At 33.1% G+C, this 11,742-nt stretch overlaps 1 pseudogene; it reads left to right on the top strand.

The window, feature by feature from the left end:
• The first annotated feature begins 774 nt into the window (after positions 1-774).
• LOC110699856 lies at positions 775-11,428 on the top strand (annotated as a pseudogene).
• The last annotated feature ends 314 nt before the right edge of the window (positions 11,429-11,742 follow it).

Raw genomic sequence — 11,742 nt, 5'->3', positions numbered from 1 at the left:
AGATCAAACAAAGCATGACAATGAATATTACATGCATGTTACATTTTGGTTATATCATATATTGTCATTTTTGCTCTTAAATACTGTCATATGATAAGTATTATTGACAACCAAGAACAACACATTTCACATTCACAACACATTCGTCAACTCCAAAATAATAAATATAAATTAGTTCAATATCCAAAATCCAAAGAAATTATACAAATCAATAATGATAATATATAATGAAGAAATTAGACCAAATTATGTCAAAATCAATAATGATAATAATGAATCTGTAAATTAGTATCTATCCAGCCAAGTTTAGCTAATTCAATTATACAATAACTCAAATTTAGCTAATTCAATTATACAATTACTCAAATTTAGTTAATTCAATCATACATGCAAGTTAATTGTTCAAAATTATACAATTAAACAAATAGGTTTTACTCACCAAAATGGATGCTAATACCGAAAATTGACGATGCCGGACCAAACCTACCGGAATCTGACCACAACCCACCAGATTAACATCCCATACCGCGCCGCTAGTCGAAGAACTACGAACTCGTTGAAGAACATTAATGGAGAACTTTAGTTGGAATGGGGAAAGTAAAGAGGAAAGAAAATTGAAAACGGAAAAATGATTATAACGGTATAGAGAACTGCGCCAATACGTATTTATTTCGCAAAAATAGGTCCCACAAGAGTACATATGTGGGCCCCGCTTTTGCTTGTGCTGGGAAAACAAACCCCAGCAATTTGCTGGTTTAAGTTTTCCCGATAATTACCCATCATATTCATCCACTTCGGATCTCTCTACTTTACTACTTCTCCACTCACTTCACTCTCATACTCTCTCTATCTCCTCTTTTGCGCACTCTGTTCCACCGTCATCGACCGTTTGAAACATCATCTCGTAACTACATTTTCCTTCAATGTCTTTGTGCAATGGTCTGATTTCTTCTTCAATTTGGAGCACTGATTTCACCTTTAATGGAAGCATTGGTCTCATACTTAGGCGCACCAATCGGAACCGAATTTCTAGGGTTTTTGCGATGTCCAAGGACAATCAAATTGCCTACAAGATGAATTTGAATGAGTATATGGTCACCTTAGATAAGCCTCTCGGCATTCGCTTCGCTCTTTCGGTTGATGGCAAGGTTTTCATTCATTCTCTCCGAAAAGGGGTAATTTAACTATACTCGTAATTACTCTGTTTTGATCATTAATTTTTACTGCCGTGCAATGTATGGGTTGCATTTTATTGAATAATCTTATACGAATTACAAATAAAAAAAAAAAAAAAAGATACAATTTTCCTGTTATATTAAAGATTTTAGGTTTAATTCAGATGCAAAGCTTATATACTGCTACCTTCGTGTTTTTGTTGATTGCAACAAAACAATTTTTCTTGTCTCACGAACGATGAAACAATAATAACTCTTTTGTTGCACCTGATATGAAACGGAGGCATTATATATAAAATGTGATCGTGAACCTTAATACTCGTTGTTTTCAGATGTTTGTGAACCTTAACAATTTAACTATTTGTTATATTTCAAAACATTGCCTGCGATCATGTTCGATTGGTCTAGATTCATAGCAAAAGGACCTGCTTGCAAATTAAATAAAATTGAAAGCATGTAGCTTACCATTGGAGTAAAAACATTGATATAGCTTGATTAAGCAACCTAATCAACCTTGATCAAACAAACTACGTTGCTTGGTTTTTTAAAGAAAACTTTATCGACTTAAACTATGTCATGTATTTGATTAAAACTAAAAGTACTTTATTTAATTATTTAATTAATCAAGCTACAATATGCAATTGCACACCATTGGAGCAATTTGTAGCTACAAAATATACTAGCTTAAAAATTTGATGTATCAAGGTATTGTAGCTTACAATTGAACATGCTCTAATTGTTCTATATTTTTTTCATAATTCTTAGTTTCAGATGTTAAATTTCAATATTAAATTAAAAACTGTGGAAAAATCAAATAGGACAAACAATGAAACATAGGTTAGTAGTAAATGAAGGGGTAAATGCAACCCTTTATTGTTAAAAGAAAAAATAGAGATAAAACAAAAAAAGAATATGACAAGTGAACTAACAATTGTCAATCACATAGGTATCAATGTAAAAAATTTGAAGAGGATGAGTTTTAGTTCATTGAAATTAGGGGGTAAAGTAAAACTAATAAAGTATTGAACACGCGTGATGCTTTTAATAAAAAAGAAACATGCAAGAAGAAGAAAAATGATACATGGTGATTATTGCACATATAATAAAATAAAATAAAATAGGAATACAAAAGAGGGAGGGACATGTGGCGTTATGTTAGCAAATTTTCATGTTCTAAAATATTGTTATAGATATAAATATCACTAATTGATAATCTTAAAGCACTCGATAGGATGAATAATAACAAAACCCCACAATACTATTTTTACACACTTTTGTATTTTTATACTAGGAATAAGCAAGATCACAAACAAGATCTTCTAAGAGAAAAAGAAATTCCTGGAGTAATATATTGAAGCTTTTACTTAAGTTTTTAGCTCTATAGTTTTTACTGATATGATCTATGGAACCCTTAGGGCTTCTTCAAATCTAAAATGGTATTGCCCTATTGATTAACAAAGTTATTGCAAAATCATGCATCGATAATGTTATAAATGTTCAATCGTTGCTTATACTTTCCATTCGTTTTTTTTTTATACGTAGCCCTATCATTTTCCTTAATTGACTATTTTCAATTTGATTTATAGGGGAATGCGGAGAAATCAAGGATAATAATGGTTGGGGATACTTTAAAGAAGGCAGGTGATTCTTCTGATGGCCAGTTTTTAGAGATCAAGGACATTAGTGATGCACAGTATACATTTCTTTTACTTTTAAACTTCTGTTTTTCTAGGCATTTAACCTTTTGGGTATATTCTCATTTTTTGGTTATCTTTTTTATTAATCATTTTGAAATGTGAATGACTTATAATTCCAATTTAAATCAATTTAATCATTTGAGCACAATTAATTAGTCAATTACTGGCCCTATTCATTATGTATAGTTTGGAATTATGGAGTGTGAATAATTGCTTACTCTTGAGGAAATTGGGCAAGCATAGCGAGGACAGATAGTTCATTACTAATTCATGCACAGTTAATAAACATGTGAAATGAACAGGGTTTTGGGAAGATTTTGTTTTCAGTTGTAGATGAATAATTTGTTGTCTTATTGTTTTGTTTATGATCAAAGAGGCTACTCATATACAAAATATAATGGAAGTTGGTCCACCTATTAACTTGGTTTCCCTATAGTTGAGTAAGGAATCTACCCCTTGCAAAATTTACTGAAAAATAGGGGGATACTTGCTAAGTTTTCACAAATGAGAAGTGTGTTTCTTATAACTTAATATTATGTAACTGTTATGAGTTTACTTTTCACATGTTAATGATATTGGAATTTCTTATAATCTTAAATACCAATGTGCCTAGAAACATATACTTGATAGCATTACTTATTTTATAAAACAAGAAGTTAATTAATAATTAGTGTTTGTTCAGTTGTTTATGGCTTGATTCTTGTATGTTTTGTCAGGAGTATGCTCAAGGAGAAAGTTGGATCTTTTAGCCTTGTTCTCGAGAGACCTTTTTCACCCTTTTCCATAGAAGAGTTACTTTCAATGAATGACCTTGATATTCTTTTCAATAGAGGCCGTGTCCCAGTAGCCACATGGAGCAAGACCCTAGTGGCTTCAGCTTTACAGGGGTCTAGCGAGAGTGGTGGGAATTCAGGTTTTGTAGTGTTCTCTTCAAAGTTTCTTGTATCACGGGCATGGAAGATGCTGACTGGGCAAAATGAAAATGGTTATCTGTTATCACAATATAACAGTTTTCCAGCATCACTTACCCAGCTGGTTTGCATATCTGTGGAAGAAGATTCCACTGATGCTGAATGGTCTCATGGAAGCTTTCCGTTAGGTGAATACACTAAGGCAATTGATCGTTCCAAAGGAGAAATCTATTACACTCATTCTCTTGGTATGCAGTACAGCAAGGTGTGGTATTCAGATACCTTATTTAGTGTAGCTCCCCCCCCCCCAAGGCATAAGGTACACGACCAGTCTTTTTTACTATGGTAAAATATTTAAAAAATAAATATTCTTATAAAGTTGAGTTGTTACTTCCAAAGTTTAATAATCTATTTGTAAAATCCATATAAAGTTAATTTTTACAAAATTTACGATAACAAAAACCAAAGGGGAAGCAATGATAAAAGCGACTTGGCTTGGTCTTCAAATCTGACATGATCATGTAATTACAGTCAGTATTACTTATCCCATTCTTCACAAATCTTGATCTTAATTTATTTGGTTAGCCTTTTGGCTTTTCCATCCCTTTGATCTTTGGTGGCAAAATTTTGAATCATCATTGACACCTTAAGGCTTTTATTTCTCCAACTGAGCAATAATCTTAGCAAAACCTACAAAATCATGTAAAATACTTTCGATTATAAAGCAAGTGAAATTAGTAGAAAACTGGGGTCTAATGCCCACTTGTTTTCTAAAAACAGGTTTTTAACATCAAAGAGGGGAAACCATTGCCATTAAATGCACTTATCATTCAGTAACCCTCCAATTGTTACTTTCGATTAAATGCACTTATCATTCATATTAGATTATGTACCCTCCAATTGTTACTTTGTGGTGTAAAGTGATTAAAATTAGCTGTTAACTTATATTTCTATGTAATACAATAATAACCAATTCTACACTATCACAAAAACCATCCAGGCTAGATCTTGGGCAAAATTGTAGTTTACTTCAAGTGATGGTTCGTTTGTCCACAATATGTTATTTGCTTGATGTTTATGCAATAGAGAGGTTTTATTACTTATATACTTTTTATGTTTGTGTTTCTGTCAGATAACTGAACAGTTATATGTAGGTTCCTGCATACAAGGAGAAACTGATGTTGAGGCTCTAGCGAGTTTGGTGAGTGCTGTGGTAGTCATCAGCATGATAATTCTAACAACTATAGAAGGCATTGATGTCGTTACTGAGTTCTGACAAATATGTACCAGGGAATCACTGCTATCTTAAATTTCCAGAGTCTGATTGAAGCAGAAAACTGGGGAATCAACTCTAATTCTATCAAGGAGTGTTGCCAAAAATGTGATATTCTGATGATCAATTACCCCATAAGGTGACTGGAGCCTCATATCATATATGGTTCATTTCTTTTCTTATCTTGCATTGTGTTTATTAATCAGAACTTTAGAACTGGGCCTGAAGTCATACTCATATGGAGCTCTTTTACCAACAAACTACTCAGAAATTTGAATTTTATTAAATAATTAATTCCTGATTATACATAGATTCTTTGTCATTATCGATGTGACTTATGAGAAAGTAAATATCCTTGTTTTAAACTCTTAAATAGAATTGGTTTACATTAATGTGGACCATTAATGTTAGGGTCACTATATTGATAGGTTGCTATTTTAAAATCAAAGTCTTTATATTAATAAAAAGGTCAAAATAAAGGTTATTATGTAGAAATAAAAGTCGTGTTATAATAAACATAATAAGTGATTAATATATTTTAAAATTAGAGTTTTAATATACTGGTCAATATGAATAATGAATTTCACTATCTTAAAATTAGGGTTACTATGTTCAACATAACGTCGGCTGGCACGTGTAGACCTCAAGTCTACCAAAATATTATTTTGAATCATGTCCACACAAGTTTTTCCAATTTATTATTTTTGTTTTGGATTTTATAACCCACTTTTGCTTATTTTTTATTTTATTTTATTTTTGATAAATTTTTTATAATTTAATATGTAATTTACAAATTTATATTGATTTTACAGGGAAGGAGATTCCTTTGATATGAGGAAGAAACTGCCATTTTCCGTGGGACTGTTATTGCGCCTGTTGAAAAAAAAACCACAGAGTTTTTGTCACTTGTACATCAGGATTTGACCGTTCTCCAGCATGTGTCATTGCATATCTGCACTGGATGATGGACACTTCGCTTAATGCAGCTTATAATTTTGTCACTGGACTTCACACTTGCAGGCCTAACAGGTGCTTCCCAATATAAAGACTTCAGTAATTAAGTTTCTGCTGTCACTAAAGTAATCCAAAATTACCTTCATTTCCCTTTCCTTGATCTTTTTTACTCAAAGCTTCTCTATCCTTTCTCCCTGCCAATGGGCAGAGTAAAGAGAATTCAAAACAGAAACCTAATAAGTCTTTTGAGGTCTGCCACACAAAGACTTTGTGACACATTGACATTAAATATCTTCTTGAAAGAGGTTCAATGGAGAGAAATAAATGGTAGGAGAGGTAGGATCTTAATTTGTTTGAGAAAATTGTTTAGCAAGCTTTATATCACTGTCTTAGGAAAGTTACTCTGAACAATGACAGGCTATTTATGACTGTTATTATCAAATTCTTCTTATCTGCTTTTTTCTTTTCTGTTTATATTTAATTTAGGTTGTAATGCTGCACATTTTAGAGTTAAACAATGGAGAACTGAATGCAGGCCAGCAATAGCTTGGGCAACATGGGATCTCATAGCCATGGTTGATAAAGATAAACAGGACAGGCCAGCGACCCATGCTGTGATTTTTGTCTGGAATGGACATGAGGTAGCTGATTTACTTATTTACTACCTCCGTTAAGTTTTATTTGCAACTTTGGGGGTGAACACGGAACCCAAGTCAAAACTTCCAAATGGTGATTAATAAAATCTTATGCATGTGATAATATAGAGAGAGAAAGTGTGGGGACCAAATTATCCCTTAAAAAAGGTGGGAGAGTTACCCGTATTTTTTTGGTGGGTTTCTTTTTCCCTTTTTATAGTCTCTCTTGTTTACATTTGTAATTTTAAATTCATGTTTATCAAATAGTCTTTGTCTCTTTACATTTATTTACGGGATTATTAATCTACTTCTAATGGCAGGGTGAAGATGTGTACTTGGTTGGGGATTTCACTGGTAATTGGAAAGATCCAATAAAGGCAGTGCACAAAGGTGGTCCAAGATATGAAATTGAAGTTCGGCTACCACAAGGGAAGTAAGTAACTAAGTACAAGTTTTTATACGCAGTATCGCATCAATTAATGATTGCCTTAAGTTTGAGCAACCAAGTCAAATAGTTGGAGATAGAATTTGTGGGGTGCAGTGGTGTACACTATGGTACTCAAACATTGTTGTTTCGGCCTAATATCCCAATTTATGTCTTACATCAATGTGTTATTGAATCTATATTGGATACTATGCTAGGCAGTTGAACATGGTGAGCCTAGAAGACTGCAAAGCCACCCAACAAAAGAGAGAAAGAAATGATGATAACTTTACGGAGTCTTGAACTTTGTCAAACTTGCCCAAAGTTCATCACATCTAGAATCTAGATTAATATTAGGCCAAGAGTTTAGATTGACCCTAATCTAGGACTAAAGCATATGACTATTGTTTGTTTTAGAAATTGAGTTGACTTGAGGGATTGCAGAAGGTTCATCGCATGATATACATTCATGCATTTCTGTTAAACAGAAAATGAAATTCTATAGTTGTGATAGTATGTTCGTTTTATATTGTCACTGTGCCTTAGGATGGGACAGGTCCATATGTTTTAAAGTTTCAGCTATGCCTACTGCGGGACTCATACATCTATCATAGGATATGCAGTCAAAATTTCTGGATTTTTTTTTTTAGTTTTTAATTTTTTTGGTGGCCTGGTGGGTGTTGCCAGGAAAGATTAATTATTTTTGTAAATAAGTATTATTGTTATTATTATTTTTTTAAAATTTTAAGAGAGTTTTAAAGGGTGGTAAGTTTGAGTAAACTATGAAGTTTTTTTTTTTTTTTTTTTTTTTTTATAAATTTTTTTTCTTTTGAATGAGTGCCAGTATTAATCTTTCACCTTTTCCTGTGAAGGGTGACTTGGTCATTTTACCCAATAAGCGTAGGGTTTGAATCGCTCATTTTCCTTTTCTTATAGTCAATGTTGTAAATTTAGGTCATACATTCTAAAAAATATAAACCATTTATTAATCTAGCGCTAACATATAACATGTTTCTTATTCCAAAAGAATAACCTTCACTTGGGAATTAGTGCCATATACCGACAATTGAAGAGAGTATGTTGTGAATTATTGAGTTTTCAGAATTTGGTGATGATCTGAATGTACTTTGTTTGAACTCTCAGTCAAGCAATCTATCAAAGAGGTGGTGGGTATGATTCTGGCTAACAGTATTTTTTTAGTATGCTTTCTTAGGAAGGGTTGGCTTAAAACAGAATTCGAGGACCCTGCAAATTCTTGATCAAACCAAGCTCTTGTACCAATAACGCAGGATCAAAGATCTTGAATAATTTTCAGGAAAGAATAGAAAAATGAGAGAGTAGAAGAGGAGGTACAGAGAGAATAAGATGAATCAGATGATTGTCATAAAACTTTCAGTATGAGGTTACAATTTAACTTATTAGTTCTATTAATAACAAGAAAAAAAAAAAAAAAAAAAAAAAAAAACATTAAACTACCTCAGGATTCAGTCTTAAACAGACAAGAAAAATCTAACTGAATTTTTGTATTCTACTCACAGTTATAACAAGATGTGGTTAATAATGGGTTCACCACCAAAACTATTCTAAAGCCAAAATGGTGAACTTGTACTAAAATTCAGCTTATTTGTTGCTTCCTTATTATGAGGAGAAGATTGATCATCTTGTGAGTGGAGAGTGTGTATGACACCGCTTGACCTGTAATACATGTGATTTGTCTATAGAAACGCAAATGTGGCATAAATCTTGAGAACGCAAAAACTTTTGTTAGGTTTTAAAAACCCTAGATCTGAAAATTCCAGTTGTAATGAAGAGGAAGAAAAATAAAGTTGGGTTATTGTTTGCCTGAGTAATGCAAGTCCATCCATATGTTTGCCTGCAGGTAGAGCTCTAATATGTTTGGGAGGGTGGCAGCGTCATGAGCCGTACTATTTTTAGTATTATAAAATAAACATTTTATGGGATAACATTAATTTGCTCTACCAGCTGTCACTAGTCTTATGTCTCAAAAAGAGAGGCAACAAACACTTGTTTTTATCTATTTTACACCTGACATTAATCTCCTATTCTAACAATAACATTTTTTTTTTCTCATCCTACCTATAAGGACCATAACTGGCCAAAGTGCTAATTCCTCATTAATGCCAATTAAAAATAGAATGAATGCCATTGATTTTGGATGCCATCAGCCCCCAGGCTTTTAGGGGGATGCTTGGTTTATATCAAAGTCAAAAACCAATATTGCAATCAGTACCACTATGTATTGCAGTTTGCTTATCTCCCATAACTGCAACGTTTGTATCATATTCTCCTGGACCGTATGGCATGAAGTGGCCCATCTCTGTGTGTATGATGTAATCATTTCACTTACAGGTACTACTACAAGTACATTGTTAATGGCCAGTGGAGGCACTCGATGACTTCACCAACAGAAAGAGATGAAAGTGGAAATGTTAATAATATCATTGTGATTGGTGATACAGCAAGTGCGAGGCCCTCTGTTCAGCAACACAAAAAGGTTGGTTCTGTTCCTTTTTTTTTTTTTTTTTTCTTTTCTCACGTCTTCATATGTATGTGTTTCCCATGAATCTTGGGGTACTAGTCGTGATCATTTTCCTAGTAAGTCTCACTGCTTCTTTCGATTTCTATGAACGTCAATGGAATTGGTCCTTCAACTTTGAACCTCTGTTATTAGCTATCCCTGTCAGTAATAGTATGTAGCACAAAAAAACATATGGTTGAAGATTCTGGTAATGTAATGTATGAGGGGAAGAATTGCACTTGACAATATAATACTTTATTTTCTTAGCGTTGATGATAAATTAGTCAAATGATGACTTGGAAGAATTCTTCCTAGTATCTCTATGCATCAGATATTTTGCTAACCAAGTAATTTGCAATCATACTAAGCAAAGGTTGGCCTAGTGGTTAAGATTGAACCTTCCAACCTTGAAGTTGGAGGTTTCCCTACCCTTCTTCCTTGCTTACAAGTGTCTAGCCTGCAAACTCAGGTCGCGGGTTGACCTATGAGAGGTTTTGGTCCGAAAGGGCAGTTCATCTTACTTACCGAAAAAAAAGTAATTTGAATGAAATCATATAACTGGAATGGGATACTTTTGGAGAATTTGAGGCTTAAAGAGCTGGGAATGGGAACAGGAAATTTTCTAGGTGTCTTATGTTTGTTTTGTGGGATGAGGTATTTTGTTGGTTAGTTTGTAATGAGAACGGACAGCTCACTTTACCAAAGGGGATGGAGGTAGCACCGTAACAAAGGATGAGAATAGAAGTAATTGACTTGACCATATTTTTAAGTGATTTCTTATTATTTGCCCAACTATCACTTTATCTTTAATCCCTGAATTTCCATTTTTATGTTAGAAATGCCAATTGAAAGTTAATGGATAATTATGCTACAGAAATTAGCTTGTTGAATTTGGAAGACTGGCTTTTGTAAGTTGTTTCCATGGAAAATCATTGGCTCATTGCCACACTATAATGATAAGCAATTTTATTATTGCATATTAAAGCCCTTTACAATTGTTACCAAATGAGTTAGTAATGGACTCAAATATTCAAATATATAAATTAGTGTATGGCTGAAGAATTTCTCATTTAACTTTTGAATTCTCATTTGATTTTGATTATTAATCTTGATTTTCTATGCTGTTTTACTTCCTTTTATTCTTGGTGTTCCTTTCATCACAATCTATCAATTATATTCTGCATGCAAAGTTCAAATCTTTGGTGAAGTTTTTGCATTTGATCACAAGAAGAAAGCCGCATTGTTGGTGTGTTTCAATTATATCTATTTGTTATAAAGCCCATTATTTTCATCATGGAACACATTATAAATGAGCCATTATACAGCAAGTAATGTTGTTTGTATTTACAGGATGCTAATATTGTGAAGGTCATTGAGAGACATCTGACAGAAAACGAGCGCTTTATGCTGGCTAAAGCAGCACGCTGCATTGCTTTCTCTATATGTCCAATAAGATTGGTGCCCAAGTAGCCCCTTAAACAAGCTTCTAAAAAGATTAGTTTGGAACGAAAGGTGAAGTCTTCTGAGGGTATAATCAAACCAAAATGAGTAACTGCATATTGTGGTGTATGTGTAAAAACTTGTAACATACACGCTGTAGAATTATGGCAAGTGATAGATGTCTGTGTGCAAGATACCGGATGTGGAGAATTTAATTTGCCATCTTTGGGCCTTAGTTGATCATTGAAGCCACTTTTATGGAAAAAGGTATGTGATACAAGAAAAATTCTAGGATGTAAAAAATTAGGGAAAATTCTATATGGTGGCCTTGTGAAAACAATTTTATTTCTGTAATTATTTATTTTTAATTTTTTCGAGTACCGTTTTCGTAATGCATATGAGATAATAGCAAGCCCATGCTTTAATGGGTGATTTGACTAACCTACCCTTGAGTCAATTCAATGAAATATTTCTCTAAAACTACCCACTGTCCCCACTGATCAAACTCCATGAATAAAGGAGGGTTTGTCAACTCGTGTTCCTTTTATAGTACTCTCTTTGTTTCTATTTTGATTGTGCGTATTTGTTAATGCATTACTTTGACCATAATTACTATTAGTTGCATATGCATATTTAAAGAAAAAAAAATTATCAATTGAATATTAAACTACTCATTGCGATGAATAAAATAAAA

This window comes from Chenopodium quinoa, unplaced genomic scaffold, assembly GCF_001683475.1.
Source record: "Chenopodium quinoa cultivar QQ74 unplaced genomic scaffold, ASM168347v1, whole genome shotgun sequence".
NCBI lineage: Eukaryota > Viridiplantae > Streptophyta > Magnoliopsida > Caryophyllales > Amaranthaceae > Chenopodium > Chenopodium quinoa.
This window is presented reverse-complemented; position numbering and strand designations above follow the sequence as displayed.